Genomic DNA, 21925 nt, shown 5'->3' with positions numbered 1-21925 from the left:
TCAAGGCCACAGAAGGTCTATACAGTCTTCTTCTGGTGTTTCTCTGGAATCATTTGACATTATGAGAATACTGCTCACCTCAACTTTTCCCTTAACTACATCAATAAGACTCAGTTTTTTTTTTTTTAACTTACTGAAAAATTATGTGATTTTCAAAAAATACTTTTGAAAATAAATGCAATTTAATTATTATTACTGTCACATTTCAAATCTAACATAAATGCTTACAAAATAAGCTAAGAGATCATATGAGAGGTGAAGAGATGAAAATGATTGCAAAAGCAAAACAGTCAAATGCTGAAAAAAATAAAAATCAGAACTGAGACCGATCAAAAGCTAGGACCAGGACACAAAGTAAGATAAAAACATTTGTTTTGGTTGTCCTTCAGTGTCTCCCAATCCTGTGGAAGTTCTGTAATCAAATCCCACTGGCCTTCAAAGTCAAATTCCCTGGGGGTTCTCAGTCCCTTTGCCTGATCCCCAGGTTGGGAAATCTATTGTGGGCCCTAGAACTTTCGCAACAGTGTGAGAACTTCTTTGGTATAATTGATCTCCAATTTGTGGGTTACCTGCTTGGCAGCTCTATAGTGCAGCTAGTGGCAACCTCTTCCAAGAGGACTTATACCACATGCCACATCTCCTAGGACTTCCGCTGCCAGAGGCCCTCTCCTTGCAACAGGCCACTGCTGACCCGTGCCTCCTCAGGAGACATTCAAATGTTCACAGGCAGATCTGGCTCAGTCTTTGTGGGGGTCACTACTCCTTTTCCTCGGTCGTGTTGCACCCAAGGATTTGTTTGCACCCTCCGAGAGTCTCTGGCCGGTATGAGGTTGGATTTTAAAAGAGATTGTGACACTAATACAATCTTGTTGCAGCTTCTCATTAGCCCTTGGACTTGGGGTATCTTTTTTTGGTGGCATCCAATATTCTCCTTTTTCATACTGTTCATACTGTTCATGGGGTTCTCAAGGCAAGAATACTGAAGTAATTTGCCATTCCCTTCTCCAATGATAGGATACTGAAAGAGGACCTCCCCAGTCAGTAGGTGCCCAAAATGCTACTGGAGATCAGTGGAGAAATAACTCCAGAAAGAATGAAGGGATGGAGCCAAGGCAAAAACAATACCCAGTTGTGGATGTGACTGGTGATAGAAGCATGTTCCGATGCTGTAAAGAGCAATAGTGCATAGGAACCTGGAATGTTAGGTCCATGAATCAAGGCAAATTGGAAGTGGTCAAACAGGTGATGGCAAGAGTGAACATCTAGGACATTCTAGGAATCAGCGAACTAAAATGGACTGGAATGGGTGAATTTAACTCAGATGACCATTATATCTACTACTGTGGGCAAGAATCCCTTAGAATAAATGGAGTATCCATCATGGTCAACAAAAGAGTCCAAAATGCAGTACTTGGATGCAATCTCAAAAATTACAGCATGATCTCTGTTCGTTTCCAAGGCAAACCAACCAGTAATACTGAAGAAGCTGAAGTTGAACGGTTCTATGAAGACCTACAAGACCTTTTAGAACTAACACCCCAAAAAGAAGTCCTTTTCATTATAGGGGACTGGAATGCAAAAGTAGGAAGTCAAGGAACACCTGGGGTAATAGGCAAATTTGGTCTTGGAATACAGAATGAAGCAGGACAAAGGCTAATAGAGTTTTCCCAAGAGAACACACTGGTCATAGCAAACACCCTCTTCCAACAACACAAGAGAAGACTCTACATATGGACATCATCAGATGATCAACACCGAAATCAGATTGATTCTATTCTTTGCAGCCAAAGATGGAGAAGCTCTATACAGTCAGCAAAAACAACACTGGGAGATGACTGTGGCTCAGATCATGAACTCCTTATTGCCAAATTCGAACTTAAATTGAAGAAAGTAGGGAACACCTCTAGACCATTCAGGTATGACCTAAATCAAATCCCTTGTTATTATACAGTAGAAGTGAGAAATAGATTTAAGAGCCTAGATCTGATAGATACAGTGTCTGATGAACTGTGGAATGAGGTTTGTGACATCGTACAGGAGACAGGGATCAAGACCATCCCCATGGAAAAGAAACACAAAAAAGCAAAATGGCTGTTTGGGAAGGCCTTACAAATAGCTGTGAAAAGAAGAGAAGCGAAAAGCAAAGGAGAAAAGAAAGATATACCATCTGAATACAGAGTTCCAAAGAATAGCAAGAAGAGATAAGAAAGCTTTCCTCAGCAATCAATGCAAAGAAATAGAGGAAAACAACAGAATGGGAAAGACTAGAGATCTCTTCAAGAAAATTAGAGATACCAAGGGAACATTTCATGCAAAGATGGGCTTGATAAAGAACAGAAATGGTATGGACCTAACAGAAGCAGAAGATATTAGAAGAGGTGGCAAGAATACACAGAAGAACTGTACAAAAAAGATCTTCACGACCAAGATAATCATGATAATGTGATCACTCACCTAGAGCCAGACATCCTGGAATGTGAAGTCAAGTGGGCTTAGGGAGCATCACTATGAACAAAACTAGTGGAGGTGATGGAATTCCAGTTGAGCTATTCCAAATCCTGAAAGATGATGCTGTGAAAGTGCTACACTCAATATGCCAACAAATTTGGAAAACTCAGCAGTGGCCACAGGACTGGAAAAGGTCAGTTGTCATTCCAATCCCAAAGAAAGGCAATGCCAAAGAATGTACAAACTACTGCACAATTGCACTCATCTCACACGCTAGTAAAGTAATGCTCACAATTCTCCAAGCCAGGCTTCAGCAATACATGAACCATGAACTTCCTGATGTTCAAGCTGGTTTTAGAAAAGGCAGAGGAACCAGAGATCAAATTGCCAACACCCGCTGGATCATTGAAAAAGCAAAAGAGTTCAGAAAAACATCTATTTCTGCTTTATTGACTAAGCCAAAGCCTTTGACTGTATGATTGGGGCTGGTGCTCTGGGACGACCCAGAGGGATGGAATGGGGAGGGAGGAGGGAGGAGGGTTCAGGATGGGGAACACATGTATACCTGTGGCGGATTCATTTTGATATTTGGCAAAACTAATACAATTATGTAAAGTTTAAAAATAAAATAAAATTAAAAAAAATAAATTTCATTAAATTAAAAAAAAAAGAAAAGACCTTTGACTGTATAGATCACAATAAACTGTGGAAATTTCTGAAAGAGATGGGAATACCAGACCACCTGACCTGCCTCTTGAGAAACCTATATGCAGGTCAGGAAGCAACAGTTAGAACTGGACATGGAACAACAGACTGGTTCCAAATAGGAAAAGGAGTTCGTCAAGGCTGTATACTGTCACGCTGCTTATTTAACTTCTAAGCAGAGTACATCATGAGAAATGCTGGACTGGAAGAAGCACAAGCTGGAATCAAGATTGCCAGGAGAAATATCAATAACCTCAGATATGCAGATGCCACCACCCTTATGGCAGAAAGTGAAGAGGAACTAAAAAGCCTCTTGATGAAAGTGAAAGTGGAGAGTGAAAAAGTTGGCTTAAAGGCTCAACATTCAGAAAACTAAGATCATGGCATCTCGTCCCATCACTTCATGGCAAATAGATGGGGAAACAGTGGAAACAGTGTCAGACTTTATTTTGGGGGGCTCCAAAATCACTGCAGATGGTGCAGCCATGAAATTAAAAGATGCTTACTCCCCTTGGAAGAAAAGTTATGACCAACCTAGGTAACATATTGAAAAGCGGAGACATTATTTTGCCAACAAAGGTCTGTCTAGTCAAGGCTATGGTTTTTCCAGTGGTCATGTATGGATGTGAGAGTTGGACTGTGAAGAAAGCTGAGCGCCAAAGAATTGATGCCTTTGAGCTTTGGTGTTGGAGAAGACTCTTGAGAGTCCCTTGGACTGCAAGGAAATCCAACCAGTCCATTCTAAAGGAGATCAGCCCTGGGTGTTCTTTGGAAGGACTGATGCTGAAGCTGAAACTCCAGTACTTTGGCCACCTCATGTGAAGAGTTGACTCATTGGAAAAGACTCTGATGCTGGGAGGGATTGGGGGCAGGAGGAGAAGGGGACGACAGAGGATGAGATGGCTGGATGGCATCACCGACTCAATGGACGTGAGTTTGAGTGAACTCCAGGAGTTGGTGAAGGACATGGAAGCCTGGTGTGCTGCGATTCATGGGGTCACAAAGAGTTGGACACGACTGACACGACTGAACCTAACTGAACATTCTCCTGTCAATGGTTGTTCAGCAGCTAGTTGCAGTTTTGGTGTTCTGCAGGAGAAGATGAGCGCACCTCCTTCTACACCACCATCTCTGCCTATCTTCAGTATCCTTGCCTTGAGAACCCCATGAACAGTATGAAAAGGAAAAAAGATATGACACTGAAAGATGAACTCTCCAGGTCGGTAAGTGCCGCAATATGCTACTGGAGAAGAGTGGAGAAATAGCTCAAGAAAGAATGAAGAGATGGTGCCAAAGCAAAAATGGCGCCCAGTTGTGGATGTGTCTTGTTGTGAAAGTAAATTCCAATGCTGTAAAGAACAATATTGCATAGGAAAAACAGAATGTTAGGTCCATGAATCAAGGTAAATTGGAAGTGATCAAACAGATGGCAAGAATAAACATTGACATTTTATTAATCAGTGAACTAAAATGGACAGGTATGGATGAATTTAATTCAAATGACTATTATATCTACTACTATGGGCAAGAATCCCTTAGAAGAAATGTAGTAGCCCTCATAGTCAACAAAAGAATCTGAATTGCAGTACTTGGGCACAATCTCAAAAATGACAGAATGATCATGGTTTGTTTCAAAGGTGAGCTATTCAAAATCACAATAATCCAATTCTGTGCCCCAAACACTAAGGCTGAAGAAGCTGAATTTGAATAGTTTTATGAAGACCTACAAAACCTTCTAGAACTGAACCAAAAAAAGTTGTCTTTTTCATCACAGGGGACTGGAATATAAAAGTAGAAAGTCAGAGATACCTGGAATAACAGGCAGATTTGGCCTTGGAGTACAAAATGAACCAAGGCAAAGGCTAGCAGAGTTTTGCCAAGAGAATGCACTAGTCATACCAAACACGCTCTTTCAACAACACAAAAGACAACTCTACACATGGATGCCACCAGATGGTCAGTACCAAATCAGATTGATTACATTCCTTGAAGTCGAAGATGGAAAAGGTCTGTACAGTCAGTAAAAAGAAGACCAGGAGCTGACTGTGGCTCAGATCATGAACTCCTTATTGCCAAATTCAGACTGAAATTGATGAAAGTAGGGAAAACCACCAGACCATTCAGGTATGACCTAAATCAAATCCCTTATGATTATACAGTGGAAGTGACAAATAGTTTCAAGGGATTAGACCTGATAGACAGAGTGCCTGAAAAACTATGAATGGAGGTTGGTAACATTGTATAAGAGGCAGTGATCAAAACTATCCCCAAAATAAGAAATGCAAAAAGGCAAAATGGTTGTCTGAGGGGGCTTTACAATAGCTGAGAAAAGAAGAGAAGCTAAAGGCAAAGAAAAAAAGGAAAGATATACCCATCTGAATGCAGAGTTCCAAAGAACAGCAAGGAGATAAAAGAAAGCCTTCCCAAGTGAACAATGCAAATAATAATATAATGGGAAAGACTAGAGATCTCTTCAAGAAAATTAGAGATACCAAGGAAACATTTCATGCAAATATGAGCACAATAAGGGACGGAAACCATATGGACCTAACAGAAGAAGATATTAAGAAGAGGTGGCAAGAATACACAGAGGAACTTTACAAAAAAGATCTTAATAACCCAGATAGCCATGATGGTCTGATCACTCACCTAGAGTCAGACATCCTGGAATATGAAGTCAAGTGGGCCTTAGGAAGCATTGCTATGAACAAATTTAGTGGAGGTGTGGGAATTCCAGCTAAGCTATTTCAAATCCTAAACTATGATGCTATTAAAGTGCTGCACTCAATATGCCAAAAAATTAGGAAAACTTGGCAGTGCCAAAGGACTGGAAGAGGTCAGTTTTCACTCCAATCTCAAAGAAAGGCAATGCCAAAGAATGTTCAAATTACCACACAGATGCACTCATTTCATGTGCTAGCAAAGTGATGCTCAAAATTCTCCAAGCTAAGCTTCAACAGTATGTAAAATGAGAACTTTCAGATGTACAAGCTGGATTTAGAAAAGGCAGAGAGCCAAAGATCAACTTGCCAACATCTGTTGGATCATAGAAAAACCAATACACAGAGGAGAATTCCAGAAAAGCATCTAGCTCTGTTTCATTGACTATGCTAAAGCCTTTAACTGTGTGGATCACAGCTATGGAAAATTCTTAAAAAGATGGGAATATCAGGCAACAATACCTCCCTCCTGAGAAACCTGTATGCAAGTCAAGAAGCAACACTTTGAACCAGACATGGAACAAGGGATTGGTTCAAATTGTGAAAGAATTACATAAAGGATGTATATTGTGACACTGAATATTTAACTTACATGCATTACACATCATATGAAATGCCAGGCTGGATGAAGCACAAACTGTAATCAAGATATCTGGGAGAAATATCAGTAACCTCAGATATGCATATGCCACCACCCTTTTGGTAGAAAGTGAAGGGGAACTGAAGAGCCTATTTTTGAAGGTGAAAGAGAAGAGTGAAAATGCTGACTTAAAACTCAGCATTCAAAATCTAAGATCATTGCATCTGGTCCCATCACTTCATGGCAAATAGATGGGGAAACAATGGAAACAGTGACAGACTTTATTTTCTTGGGTTCCAAAATCACTGAAAACAGTGACTGCAACCATGAAATTAAAAGATGCTTGCTCCTTGAAAGAAAAGCTAGTTCAAACCTAGACAGCATATTAAAAAGCAGAGGCATTATATTGCTGACAAAGGTCTATCTAGTCAAAGTTATGGTTTTTCCAGCAGTCATGTGTGGATGTGAGAGTTGGACCATAAAGAATGCTGAGCACTGAAGAACTGATACCTTCCAAGTGTGGTGCTGGAGAAGACTCTTCAGAGTCCTTTGGACAGCAAAGAGATCAAAGTCAGTCAACCCTAAAGGAAATCAACCCTGAATATTCACTGGAAGGACTGATGCTGAAGCTGAAGCTCCAATACTATGGCCACCTGGTATGAAGAGCCAACTCATTGGAAAAGACCCTGATGCTGGGCAAGATTGAACTCAGGAGGAGAAGGGGGAGATAGAAGATAAGATGGTTGGATGGCATCACCGACTCAATGGATATGAGTTTGAGCAAACTCCAGGAGAGAGTGAATAACATGGAAGCCTGGCTTGCTGCAGTCCATGGTGTCACAAAGAATGGAACTGACTGAACGACTGAACAACAGTGTCTCCCATTAACTGTCTTTCTGCTAAAAGGTGTTCTGGTATAAGCATAAAATTTTTGTTTTGTCTGATTTAACAAGTTATTCCTAAGAAGTTGGAAATCTTTTAAATTCCCTAAGAATGAGTCCCTGTTCTGGAGTTTGAGGCTAACAAAGGTAATGGAGTTGCTATCTGCAACTATGAGTCTTCTAGCTTTCCTCCAAAGCACATTCCATAGACCCTCTGCACATTCATTTACCTCCATGAGATGAAAAAGCAATGAAATGTGGTCAGGATGAGTATGAGAAGGGACCCTGGGTGGAGGATTTGTTTTCATTCCTCACCAGCTGTGAGAACTTCTAGTGTCTACCTCTATGAACCCTGTGTAGTGGTTTAGTGGCTAATTACCCACTCTTGCAACCCCATGGACTGTAGCCTGCCAGGCTCCTCTGTCCATGGGATTTCCCATACTGATGTGGGTTGCCATTTCCTTCTCCAGGGGATCTTCCTGACCCAGGAATTGAATCCAGGTCTCCTAAATTGTAGGTGGATTCTTTACTGACTGAGTTATGAGGGAAGCTGCCCTGTGCCCCCTAGCTTTCTCATCTATATGTTGTCAAGGATAATAACATCTATTCTGCTGACCTTGCAGAACTGTGAGGATCAGTATTAGAATGTATTTTGAAAAGCAAATGGCTGTACCACACTGTAAATGTACTTTATGACAAAGAACTGTACATATTAAAATGATTAAAATGGTAAATTTTATGTTTTATATACATATTTTACCACAATAAAAAATTTCAATGCATATAAAAAAAATAAAAAAAAATAAAAATCTTTAAAAAAAAAAGGCACTATATACACATAATGTGCTGCTATTGAACAGGACATTTAAATTCTGTATCTAAACCATGTCTTTATACTCAATGTCTCATTAAGTTCTAGCATTCCATCTTTATGAAAGAAGAAATGCCAATGGAGATTTCCCTTGAGTTCCAGGGAAGTATTGTCTATTGATTGTAATTAGCTAAACCAGGTTAACTCCCACTGGGACCCCTTCTCTGTTTTTATTCTACTGAATGTCTGATAAAGATGGCAGGGAGCTTGAGCCTTAGTTTTCTGTCTTTATATTTGGTGCTGATACTATTAGGGTGATTGCAACCATCTGATCAGTAGTGGTTTAAAAAAACTGAGACTGTTTAGCTTGGAAAAGGGAAGACCAGGATGATATGTTGAGATAGAAATTATGTTTTGGTGTTATGTTATTCAAGGTTCTCCAGATAAATAGAACCAATAGTATATATAGAGACACAGATATGTGTGTGTGTGTGTGTGTGTGTGTGTGTGTGTGACAGAGAGAGATTTATTGGAGGAATTGGTTCACAAGGTTATGGAGGCTGAGAGGTCCCACAGTCTGCTGTCTGCAAACTGGAAATTCAGGAAAGTGGTATAGTTCAGTTGAGTAAGGCTTGAGAACAGGGTAGTGAGGTTGGGAAGGGGGCACAGAGATGGGTCTTCGTCTAAGTCCCAGAGACCAGCAGACTAAGAACTGGGGACTCTGATATCAGAGGGCAGGTGAGGATGTTCCAGCTCAAGGAGAGAGAGAGAATTATCCCTTCTTAAGCCTTTTTGTTCCATTTGGACCCTCAAAAGATTAGATGATGCTTGTACACATGGATAAAAGGGGACTTTATTCAGCCTACTGATCCAAATGCTAACACCTAATCTTTTCCAGAAGCATTCTCAGAGACACTCCCAGAAATAATGTTTTACTAGCTCTTTGGACATCCCTTAATCCAGTCAGGTTGATACATAAAATTAACCATTGCAGATGTTATCAAATGTTTGAATTCCTGTCACATGAAAAGAGATTGGATTTATCTTCCATCCCCTCCAACTCATTAGATTCTGCATTTAAGTGGCTAGCTTGCAAAAGTCCTTTTTTTGAGGGCTTAATTGACATTGACTGAAAGGTACCTCTTTAATGTGTAATTGATGATGTGGAGGTATTTGCTTCTGTGTTTGTCCAAAACCCCTTTGAAAATAATATGACTAAGATGCAGTTTCTCTGCCTTTAAATTCCAAGATAATATAAAGTCATGGAAAATTTTCAAAAATGCATGGTTAAAGGTAGGCCAAGAAAGTTCAAGGAGACTTTTTGGGGGGCGGGTAAAACGTAAAGCTTATGATATTCTACCCCATAGTATCCAAAAATCTGGTCCCATGCTGCCAGCTTCACAGATGTTACTTTTGAGGAAGATGGATGCCACTGGCAGTTGGTTCAAAAAAATGTAATTTGGAACTTTAATTGGCATTCCTAATGTGCTACACAGTTTAATCAAATGAAAAAGGGGTATTTTTTTTTTTTTTAATTTCCACTCTACAGAGTGTTAACTTTATGCTGAATATTTAAAAGGTCCTTTTTTCCCTTTTGTTTGGAGTAAATTATAAAACATTCTTTGTACTATCTTTTGTGTGCAAATGTGGTAATCTTAATTAGCAATAATTTTTTAGGGTACTGTGTTAATAGGAAATGCTCAGAGCCTCTATATTTTCTTTAGCAATCTCTTTTGTATTGATATGGAGTTTGTTATTCTGTTGAGGAGGATATTAATCCCAACATAATAAATCTAAAAATGTTTTCTAAGGAAAATATTAACATATTTCATGTCTATTTAAAATGGCTTTTATAGAAACTCTCAAACACACATACTACAAACATACATGGAGAAACTATCCAAGTGTGGTATTTATCTTCATGTACATGGTCACCATATGTTAGTTATTCTAAATCATAACCTGAGCCATTTGTGAAGGTTCAATTAATGTGACTGATTGGAATGACAAGTCAATGCTATGTTTAGTTACTCTCACAGACATAACTTGTGTAGGTTTTAAAAATGGCAATTTTTTTTCCATGAGGAATCAATACTTTAGGTTAATTTTCTTTAGACAACCTTTGATGCAATCACAATTTGTGTGAATGAAATATGGCTTAGAGAGCCATATTGCATAAAATTCCTGTGAAAAGTACATTTGATAAGGGATACTCCAAGCTAGGTGTTAATAGGCCAAATAAAACCCATTCATACAATGAAGGCCCAAGTTTCTGCCTCTTCTCTTTTCCACATCAGAAATTTATTTTAAAGTTACATACAACCAAAGCACAGCATTTAGCTCACATACTTCCCCCACCTTTTTTTCCGTTAAAGAAATGCACATTAAATAGCTTGTTTCTTTTTTTTTAATTAATTTATTTATTTTGCTGTGCTGCTGCTAAGTCACTTCAGTCATGTCCGATTCTGTGAGACCCCATAGACGGCAACCCACCAGGCTCCCCCATCCCTGGGATTCTCCAGGCAAGAACACTGGAGTGGGTTGCTATTTCCTTCTCCAATGCATGAAGGTGAAAAGTGAAAGTGAAGTCGCTCAGTCATTTCTGACTCTTAGAGACCCCATTGACTGTAGCCCACCAGGCTCCTCTGTCCATGGGATTTTCCAGGCAAGAGTATTGGAGTGGGGTGCCATTGCCTTCTCTGAATTTATTTAATTGAAGGCTAATTATTTTACAATATTGTAGTGGTTTTTGCCATATATCGACATGAATCAGCCATGGGCACACAGGTGTTCCCTATCCCATCCCTCTGGCTCATCCTAGTGCACCAGCCCCGAGCACCCTGTCTCAGTCCATCGAACCGGGACTGGTGATCCGCTTCACATATGATAATAAACACTTTTCAGTGCTACCCTCTCAAATCATCCCACCCTTGCCTTCTCCCACAGAGTCTAAAAGACTGTTCTTTACACCTGTGTCTCTTTTGCTGTCTCACGTATAGGGTCATCATTACCATCTTTCTAAATTCCATATATGTGCGTTAGTATACTGTATTGCGAAGAAGGCAATGGCACCCCACTCCAGTACTCTTGCCTGGAAAATCCCATGGATGGAGGAGCCAGTAGGCTGCAGTCCACGGGGTCGCTAAGAGTCGGACCCGACTGAGCCGCTTCACTTTCACTTTTCACTTTCATGCATTGAAGAAGCAAATGGCAACCCACTCCAGTGTTCTTGCCTGGAGAATCCCAAGGATGGGGGAGCCTGGTGGGCTTCCGTCTATGGGGTCGCACAGAGTCGGACACGACTGAAGCGACTAAGCAGCAGCAGCAGCAGCAGCATACTGTATTGGTGTTTTTCTTTCTGACTTACTTCATTCTGTATAATAGGCTCCAGTTTCATCCACCTCATTAGAATTGATTCAAATGCATTCTTTTTAATGGCTGAGTAATATTCCATTGTGTATATGTACCACAACTTTCTTATCCATTCATCTGGTGATGGGCAATCTCTTTAACAAAGTGGTGCTGGGAAAACTGGTCAACCACATGTAAAAGAATGAAACTAGAACACTTTCTAATACCATGCACAAAAATAAACTCAATATGGATTAAAAAGCTAAACATAAGACCAGAAACTATAAAACTCCTAGAGGAAAACATGGGCAAAACATTCTCTGACATAAATCACAGCAAGATCCTCTATGACCCACCTCCCAGAGTAATGGAAATAAAAGCAAAAATAAACAAATGGGACCTCATTAAACTCAAAAACTTTGGCCCAACGAAGGAAACCATAAGCAAGGTGAAAAGACAGCCTTAAGAATGGGAGAAAATACTAGCAAGTGAAGCAACTGACAAAGAATTAATCTCAAAGATATACAAGGAGCTCCTGCAGCTCAATTCCAGAATTGGAACATTGGAAAATAAACAACCCAATCAAGAAAAATGGGCCAAAGAACTAAACAGATATTTCTCCAAAAAAGGCATACAGATGGGTAACAAACACATGAAAAGATGCTCAACATCACTCATTATCAGAGAAATGCAAATCAAAACCACAATGAGGTACTACTCACACCAGTTAGAATGGCTGCTATCAAAAAGTCTACAAACAGTAAATGCTGGAGAGGGTGTGGAGAAAAGGGAACCCTCTTACACTGTTGGTGGGAAGGCAAACTAGTACAGCCACTATGGAGAACAGTGTGGAGATTCCTTAAATAGCTTGTTTCTTGTTCAAAAAATAGTAGCAACTCATGGGGCCCCTGCTGCTGACCTAAAATCATATAATTAGGGCTTCTTAACCATAATATTGCAGAGAAGGCAATGGCAACCCACTCCAGTACTCTTGCCTGGAAAATCCCATGGACAGAGGAGCCTGATGGGCTACAGTCCACGGGGTCGCTAAGAGTCAGACAGGACTGAGCGACTTCACTTAGCAGCAGCAGCAACCATAATATTGAGCTCTGTGTAACATTACTATTATCATATGATTTTCAGTTATTGGATAGATTCTAAAGCTTACTTTTCACAGAAAACTGTGATTAAAAAAATCACACCTAAGGTTATTTTGGATTCATTTATTTATTTTGCACTTTCATAAATCCTTCTCCATTGCCAATATTAACTTGGTCATGGGTAAACAGTACTGATTTCTAATAGAAGACATTTTTTTTTCCTCTATAGAAGCTTTGCACAATAGAATTTCAAGCTTATTGTTTCTGGATTCTTTTGGTAAAAAAATAAGTTTATGATATTTACCATTGTTTTGTGCATAGTTTTACATTATTCATTCTAATTTTTGTAAATTATTTCACTTTTTTGTGAATAGGTTCTGTTGGTAGATACCTGGTAGTTTTTGTGTTTTTTTTTGTTTTTTTTTTACTCCCTTTGACTATTGTAGATAGAGCTACTATGAACATTTGATATTCATTTCTGTTATGACTGAGTGGAATGGGGTTGCTGGATAATAGTGTATTCATATTCAGTTTTAAAAATACTGTTACAAAGTCTTATAAAACAGCTTCACCAGTTTCCACTTGTACCAGCAGTTTATGAGTCTGAGTTCCTCAACAGCTTGACAGTATTTTCTGTATTTTTCATTTTTGCCAGTCTATTAGGTGTGTATTAGTATCTCATTTTAGTTTCAACTTGTATTTTCTTGTTTCACATTGTATTTTATAATGACTAATGTAAGTTGAGCACTTTTTCTGTGCAGTAAGCATACAGTAGGGTCATTTGGATATTTTCTTGTAGTGAGTATCTATAAAAACCTTTTGCCACTTTCTTAATTGGATATTCTCACCATTTCTTACTAATTTGTAAAAATTAAGATATTTCAGATATGAATATTTTGTCAGATATATGTATTATTATGAATATCTTTTTCCTTTTATGAATTGACTTCACTCTCAATATTACCTATAAGAACATAAGTTCTTAATTTTAATATAATCATTTGTAATTGTATAGTTACTGTTTGTTGGGTCCTGTTCCAGAAATATTTCCCTATTTCACTACAAAGTTATGTTTGTAACTTAAAGCTTTATGGTGTTATCCTTTATATTTAGATCTGCAGACCTCTGGAGTCAACTTTTATATAAGGGTGGGGAGTGGATTAACTTTTTTCCAGTGAATTACTGCTAACCCAACACCATGCATTAAGATTAACCTTCCTCCAGTGTACTGCAGTATATCTTATTCACAAATTAGATGTATATATTAACATCATGTGTTAAATACATAGGGCTTCCCTCAAAGCTCAGTGAGTGAAGAATCTGCCTGCAATGCCGGACACCCAGGTTTGATTCCTGGGCCAGGAAGATCCCCTGGAGAAGGAAATGGCAACCCACTCCAGTATTCTTGCCTGGAAAATCCCATGGACAGAGGAGCCTGGTAGGCTACAGTCTATGGGGTCACAAAAGTCGGACATGACTTAGTAACTAAACCACCATTAAATACATATGTGTTGATACATGTATCATATACATATATATATGTTATACATCATTTTAAAAATTATAGATTGTATTTTCTTTTTCTGGTCAGTTATCTATGCCAATAAGATACTATCTTAACCATCATATTTTATAAACATTTTTGTTCTCTGGTAGAGAAATAACCCAGGTTTGTTCTTCAAATTTCCCTTGACTGTTCTTTTTTTTTTCTTGACTTCTGCTCTTCCATGAAGGTTTTAGAATCAGATTTTAAAATTCTACAAAAAATTCTTTCAAGGTTGTACTTTTATGTATTGAATCCAAAGAGCAGTTAATTGATTTAAGACTTCCAATCTATGAATATGATTCATTTTCATTATTTGTTTTCTTTAATTTTTCTCATTTATAATTTTCAGTATAAAAATTTGGTTAACTTTGAACCATGTGTCCAATGCATATAAGATCTCTCAAGTAATTAGCCCTGGTGAATTGAATTTTGAGTTAAAACAACAACAAAAACAAACTGACCTAGGTACAAGAATTGGGTTTTGGTTTTAGATTTGCTCCCAAATTGCAAGGAAGTCATAAATAGTCCTCTTCAACTACAAAACTAGGTCAAATCTGAAATCTTGTCCAGCTATATGATTTTAAATATATAAATTCAGAATATTTATATGAAGCTGGGAAGGTATATGGATGCTGTTTTATTAAGTATGAAAATACTGGAAATATTTCTTATTTAATAAGAAATTCATTCCATATCATCCAGATTGCCCTATTCATGTCTAAACATGGTAGAATCAGATTGGGGACTGAGTTTAATATCAGAAAAACATGTGATTTCAGTGGTATCATTAACTTACCCATTTCCCAGGCCCACGCATGACGGACAGTTATTCATGGCATTGCTGAACTGTGTTGTATAAATATAAAGTGACATAAATATAGATTCAAATTTTACTGTGGAGGAAGCTAAGTCTATTTTTATTGGTTAAATCTATTTTTAAAATAATTTTTAATTGTTACTGTGAAACTAAGATTTCAAGCTAAGGACTGAGATTAGGAAATGATATACACTTGTCAGTTTCAAATTTGGCATCATTTTGTCTGCAGTGTGGAGCTATTCTAAACCACTGTGAGAAAGATACCCTCTAAATAAACTGGAGATTTGATTTCTTGATTGGTGAAGAGACTAAATGCACATAACTATTTGGCATTGTTTAGTTTTGTTGTAAGCAATGTGCTTTACTGAGATATTTATCTGCCACTACTGACATTCCCAGTGCTAATAAATAGTGATAGAGTCATGAACTGCTCTTTGAAATGAATAGAATACCTTTTTTTCTCATTTTAGAAATAAGAAATATATCAAGTCCTTGAATTATCTGTTACTCTATAGACGCAACACAATGAGTTGCCTAATAACATCTCAGGAAAATTTATCTTTTTTTTAAAAAAATTATTTTTTAATGGAAGGATAATTGCTTTACAGAGTTCTGTTGTTTTCTATCAAATCTCAATGTGAATCAGCCATAGGTGTATATATATATCCCCTCCTTTTTAAACCTCCCTCCCATCTCCCTTCCCATCCCACTGCTCTAGGTTGATACAGAGCCCCTGTTTGAGTTTCCTGAGATACACAGCAAATTCCCATTGGCTGTCTATTTTACATACAGTAATGTAAGTTTCCATGTTACTCTTTCCATACATCTCACCCTCTCCTCACTCTCCCCATGTCCATAAGTCTATCCTCTATGTCTGTTTCTCCATTGCTGCCCTACACATAAATTCTTCAGTATCATTTTTCTACATTTTGTATACATGCATTAGTATATGATATTTATCTTTCTCTTTCTGATTTACTTCACTCTGTATAATAGGCTCTAGGTTTATCCACCTCATTAGAACTGACTCAAAGGTGTTCCTTTTTTGGCTGAGTAATATTCCATTGTGTATACGTACCACAACTTCTTTATTCATTTATCTGTTGATGGACATATAGGTTGCTTCCGTGTTCTACCTATTGTAAATAGTGCTGCAATGAACAATGGGATACATGTGTTTTTTCAATTTTGGTTTCCTCAGGGTATATGCCTAGGAGTGGGATTTCTGGGCCATATGGTGGTTTTATTCCTAGTTTTTAAAGGAATCTCCATATCATCTTCCATAGTGGCTGTATCAATTTACATTCCCACCAACAGTGTAAGAGCATTTCCTTTTCTCTGTACCCCCTCCAGCATTTATTGTTTGTAGACTTTTTGATGATGGCCATTCTGACTGGTGTGAGGTGATATCTCAATGTAGTTGAAAATTTATCTTTGTAAAGGTTTTTCTGGACTAAAAATATCACTGGATGGTGTAGGAATTTAGATAAATTTATATATGCTAAATTGTTAGGTGGGATTCAAGGATACATCCCTAAGTTTTTGAGACAACATTATAAACAGAGCCAAGAACATCCTTTTGTTCCGTCATCTTCTGATTTCATGTTTGGTAGTTTTGAATCCTAGCTCATGTGAGCATATGAATGTGTGCATTAATTCTACTGAAAGAAAATGAATAGAGAATTGCACATTATAACTGAGTTTGGGAATGTTGTCACAGTTGGTTATCATAAAGGTTAATGAGGCAGAAGGTGTGGGTTTAATTTTTGGATAGACCAGTTTTTGTGTTGTATTATAACCATGAAATCCACCCTAGCACCTTTCAGACTTGAAAATAAGTACAGTAGCTGAATCAAGGTCCATGTAAGAAGGTACAAATTTATTTTCTATATGGATAGAATAATTAAAACTGCATATTTTTCTATGAGTAAATGAATGGGGACATATTTGTATAAGAGAAACACATACCACTTAAAGTCTGCAAATGGGTATTAAACATACAAAATCTATGGTTGCTTATCTAAGTAATCCCTCCTCCTGCAATAAACAAACCCTGATTATTTCTTTAGTTATGTGTGTGGAGGACTGAATTTCAAGAAAGGTGGATTTAGTTGCCATACTGGGGATAGGTTTTTGACCTAATCTAGCCAATAAAATATAAAAGAAAAACTGTCAGCTGGAAATTCTGGTATATTTTTTTCCTTAGTGAAACCATATTGACAGAAAAGTTCTTTCTCAGTTGTGGCCATTTTCCTACCCTTTTTATTCTCAGGTGTTGTGTTACTTGGAGTTCTAATAGCCATGTTGTAACCATGAGGCAACAAGCCTAAGGATAAAAAGTCAACATTTAGAAATGGCAAAGTAGAAGAATAGAAAGATGTTGGGATCTTGAATCATTGAGGAGATGAACCAATGTTAATTGCTACTTACTTTCATATCTCTTGTAATGCAAGGGAAATTGAATCCTTGTTTAAGTAATGAGTTACTATGGGTGAAAGCATTCCTACCAAACAAAATATAACCATTATTGTGTTGCTGTTGTGTTAGTCACTTAGTCATGTCTGACTCTTTGCGACCCCATGGCCTGTAGCCCACCAGGCTCCTCTGTCCATGGGATTCTCCAGGCAAGAAAGAATACTAGAATGGATTTCCATTTCCTTCTCCAGGAGATCTTCCTGACCCAGGGATCGAACCTAGGTCTCCTGCACTGCAGGCAGATTCTTTATCATCTGAGCTATCAGTTCAGTCGCTCAGTTGTGTCCGACTCTTTGCGACCCCATGAATCGCAGCACACCAGGCCTCCCTGTCCATCACCAACTCCTGGAGTTCACCCAGACTCATGTCCATCAAGTCAGTGATGCCATCCAGCCATCTCATCCTCTGTCATCCCCTTCTCCTCCTGCCCCCAATCCCTCCCAGCATCAGAGTCTTTTTCAATGAGTCAACTCTTCGCATGAGGTGGCCAAAGGACTGGAGTTTCAGCTTTAGCATCATGCCTTCCAAAGAAATCCCAGGGCTGATCTCCTTCAGAATGGACTGGTTGGATCTCCTTGCAGTCCAAGGGACTCTTAAGAGTCTTCTCCAACACCACAGTTCAAAAGCATCGATTCTTCGGCGCTCAGCCTTCTTCACAGTCCAACTCTCACATCACATACATGACCACAGGAAAAACCGTAGCCTTGACTAGATGAACCTTTGTTGGCAAAGTAATGTCTCTGCTTTTGAATATGCTGTCTAGGTTGGTCATAACTTTCCTTCCAAGGAGTAAACGTCTTTTAATTTCATGGCTGCAGTCACCATCTGCAGTGATTTTGGAGCCCAAAAAAATAAAGTCTGACACTGTTTCCACTGTTTCCCCATCTATTTCCCATGAAGTGATGGGACCAGATGCCATGATCTTCGTTTTCTGAATGTTGAGCTTTAAGCCCACTTTTTCACTCTCCACTTTCACTTTCATCAAGAGCCTTTTTAGTTCCTCTTCACTTTCTGCCATATGGTTGGTGTCATCTGCATATCTGAGGTTATTGATATTTCTCCTGGCAATCTTGATTCCAGCTTGTGCTTCTTCCAGTCCAGCATTTCTCATGATGTACTCTGGAAGTCCCATAACCATTATCTGGTTGCAGATAATCTATCCTCTCTATCCATCTTGCGTTCATTGATGTAGAACAGACTATGCAAGAAATTGAGCTAGTGAAGTTAACCTGCCTTTCATGTTGCTCTGTAAACTTCAAGAAGGCAGGACCTGTGTTTGTTTATTCATATTCAGTTCCTGATAAAGTTCCTTACAGATAAAAACATTTTAATAACTATTTGTAGAATGGTTTTCTTTAAGGCACAGTGATCTGTTAGGTGCAGCTCCTCTTTTTCCTAATTATCCCCTTTCATATTCGGTACTCATATGCATACATATTTGCACCTTCATGCTGCCATGTTTCTTTCCTGTATAAAAGGGCTTATTTCAGCAAACTTGGAATTCAGCTCTTTTCAGTGAAGACTTTTAGAATGAATATTAATAAATCTCACAAGTAGTTTCCTCTCTGTGTAAGGCATTTGCAGCTGCTACTGAGCAAATGGTTATTGGCAATATCATGGGGGTCTAAAGTAGAAGCCACTGCAGGCATGTAGTGGTAAAGTGTTCATTTCATAGCAGGTAAACTGGTGGAATAAAGCTTAATGTACGTTAAAGCATTGTGAGTAATGCAAGAGTATGAACTCAGGGCCTTCAGTGGATTTTCTAGCAGACTGTCCATTTAAAACATATAAATCCCTTCCCTTCTGTAACAGTGTTCTCTTAGATTGCTGAATTCATCGTAGGGCCATTTCTTTTCATTTCTTCAACGTCTATACTTTCTTCCTTTTCAGGAAGGTCATAGGTTGTTTGATTGTCTCAGACACTCTGGCATAACACAGGATCCTGTTGGATGTCTATTTGATTGCTTTGAAGGATGCTGCTTCAGTCACAAAGGCTTGTGACTGCCTTAAACTATGTAAGCCAGAAACCATGTTTTAAGTACCTCAATTAAGTTTACTGGACTCTCTTTGCCTCCATGTGCACCCCAAAAATGTGCTTGTTTTTTGTTCTGTATGTAGAGGCTTTTTCCATAGCTCTATAAAACATTTACCAGAAAGAGGTTTTAAATTTTCAGTTTCATAATGTGTTGTAATTAACATAAACAATTGTTGTCCCTTTTCTCTCATGTGTGAGTTCCTTGTGATACCCTCCACTAGAAAAATTATAGCTGCTACTGAGAGAACAAAAAGACAATCATGAATTGTTTGACTTACTGACTTACCAAAACACAACTTTGCAAGTCTTGTCTCCTGAATTTACTGTAGAAAAATAAAATTGAAGTGCAATCTAAAGGGATGTAAGCAAGGGGTCAGGGATAGGTTTGCACACAAGAGCAGCTTGCTTAAACTGCAGGCTGTTAATAGATGTGCATAGTCAATTTCAGGCACATCTATTAACATCCTAGAGACTGACGAGTTGCTTTTTCTATTTTATTTTTTAATGTAAACATTTGTATTTTATATTGGGGTAGAGAAATTAAAAATATTGTAGGTTTCAGGTGAACACAGAAGGGACTCAGCCACGCATATACATATATCCATTCTCTCCCAAACTCCCCTCCTGTTCAGGCTGCTAAAGAACATCGAGCAGATTTCCATGTGCTAGGCAGTAAGCTAACTGTTTTAAATACACCAATGTGTATTGTATTGTTGGCTATCTGTTTTAAATACACCAGTGTGTACATGCCCATCCCAAACTCCCTAACTGTCCTTTTCCCCCATATTTCCCTCTGGTAACCATAAGGCCTTTCTCCAAGTCTGTGAGTCTCTTTCCATTTTGAATCATCTGTATCATTTCTTTTTAGAATCCACGTATAAGGGATGGCATATGATATTTCTCCTTCTCTGTCTGACTTACTTCACTCAGTATGACAATCTCTAGGTCCTTCCATATTGCTGCAAATGGTATTATTTTATTATTTGTTAATGGCTGAGTAATACTTCATTGTATATATGTACCAAATCTTCTTTATTCAAACCCTCTGTCCAGTGCTGCAATGAACATTGAGGTGCATCTATCCTTTCAGACCATTTTTCTCTGGATATATGCTCAGGAGTGGAATTTCAGGGTTGCATGGTGGCTCTATTTTTAGTTTTTAGGGGACCTCCATACTGCTTTCCAGAGGACTTTACCAATTTACATTCCCACTAACAGTATGGGAGGGTTCCCTTCTCTCCACACCCTTTCCAGAATTTATTGTTGTGGACTTTTTGATGAGAGCCATTCTGGCTGGTGTGAGGTGACATCTCATGGTAGTTTTAATTTGCATTTCTCTTAATTAGCCATGTTGAGCCTCTTTTCATGTATCTATTGGTCATTTGTATGTCTTTTTTAGAGAAATGTCTATTTAGGTCTTCTGCCCATTTGTTGATTGGGTTGTTTGTTGGTTACAGAAGGGATGGAGCCTAACCAGTGACTAGGGCTACTTCTTTTTTAGCAGCAACCATGGGGCTTACATCTACATAACATTCATTTCTCTCTAGGCTATAGCTTTAGATACAGTTGTATTCTGTGCTGATTTTGAGGTCAGAAACTATACTCAGATGAAACTAATATACTTTGGCCTAAGTCAGAGTTAAATATTTCTGGGACATTTGTTTCTTTGTTTAAAATGTTCCATACACAATTTGTTAATGTGGTGTATTACACTGATTGATTTGTGGATATTGAAGAATCCTTGCATCCCTGGGATAAAGCCCACTTGGTCATAGTGTAGGATCTTTTTAATGTGTTGTTGGATTCTGATTGCTAGAATTTTCTTAAGGATTTTTGCATCTATGGTCATCAGTGATATTGGCCTGTAGTTTTCTTTTTTTGTGGGATCTTTGTCAGGTTTTGGTATTAGGGTGATGGTGGCCTCATAGAATGAGTTTGCAAGTTTACCCTCCTCTGCAATTGAATTGAATTTTTAACAGTAGCTTTTGAATTTTGGATGATAGTTTATTAAAGGTCCACAGTCAAGACCTATATTTTGCTTTTCATGTGCACCTCCCTGAGTATCTGGGGAAGTAACCTTGAACCAAGAATCTCCATCAGTCTCTGAAGCTCCTTGGCTATCCAGAGGTGACGGAAGCACTTTCTGATATTACCTGAGGACAAAAGACGAGTGCCACAGCTGCAAGGCTTCTTTACAGTGTGTTCTGTGTCATGTTCAGAAATGCGTTTCTGAATTTTTACTTTCAGAGAATTTAATTGATATCCATAGGCATGCCCTACCTGCTTTTATTTCTGAAAGCAATTCTGCTTAATGGAATTTTTTAAATAAAAGAACTTTGAATTTGGTCTCAAGGGCTTATTATTATTATTATTTTAAATGGTTTTACATTGTTGTTCTACCAAGAGAATAGACTTTCCCCCCAAGCTCCCATGTATCAAAAGCATTAAGTTGTCAA

At 38.3% G+C, this 21925-nt stretch overlaps 1 protein-coding gene across 8 annotated transcripts in view; it reads left to right on the top strand.

The window, feature by feature from the left end:
* Nucleotides 1-21925, top strand: part of GALNT13 (polypeptide N-acetylgalactosaminyltransferase 13) — a 952843-nt gene that overhangs the window by 163227 nt on the left and 767691 nt on the right. The window contains exon 3 of one of the 8 annotated variants that reach the window (XM_055572531.1): nucleotides 19325-19449. The exons of the other annotated variants lie outside the window; for them this stretch is intronic. The gene's annotated coding sequence lies outside the window, so the exon portion shown is untranslated. The remainder of the gene's footprint in view (nucleotides 1-19324; nucleotides 19450-21925) is intronic. 8 annotated transcript variants of the gene reach the window in all.

This window comes from Bubalus kerabau, chromosome 3 (genome assembly GCF_029407905.1).
Source record: "Bubalus kerabau isolate K-KA32 ecotype Philippines breed swamp buffalo chromosome 3, PCC_UOA_SB_1v2, whole genome shotgun sequence".
NCBI classification, from domain to species: Eukaryota; Metazoa; Chordata; class Mammalia; order Artiodactyla; family Bovidae; genus Bubalus; species Bubalus kerabau.
Note: the sequence above shows the minus strand (reverse complement) of the source record. Positions and strands in the feature narration are given on the sequence as shown.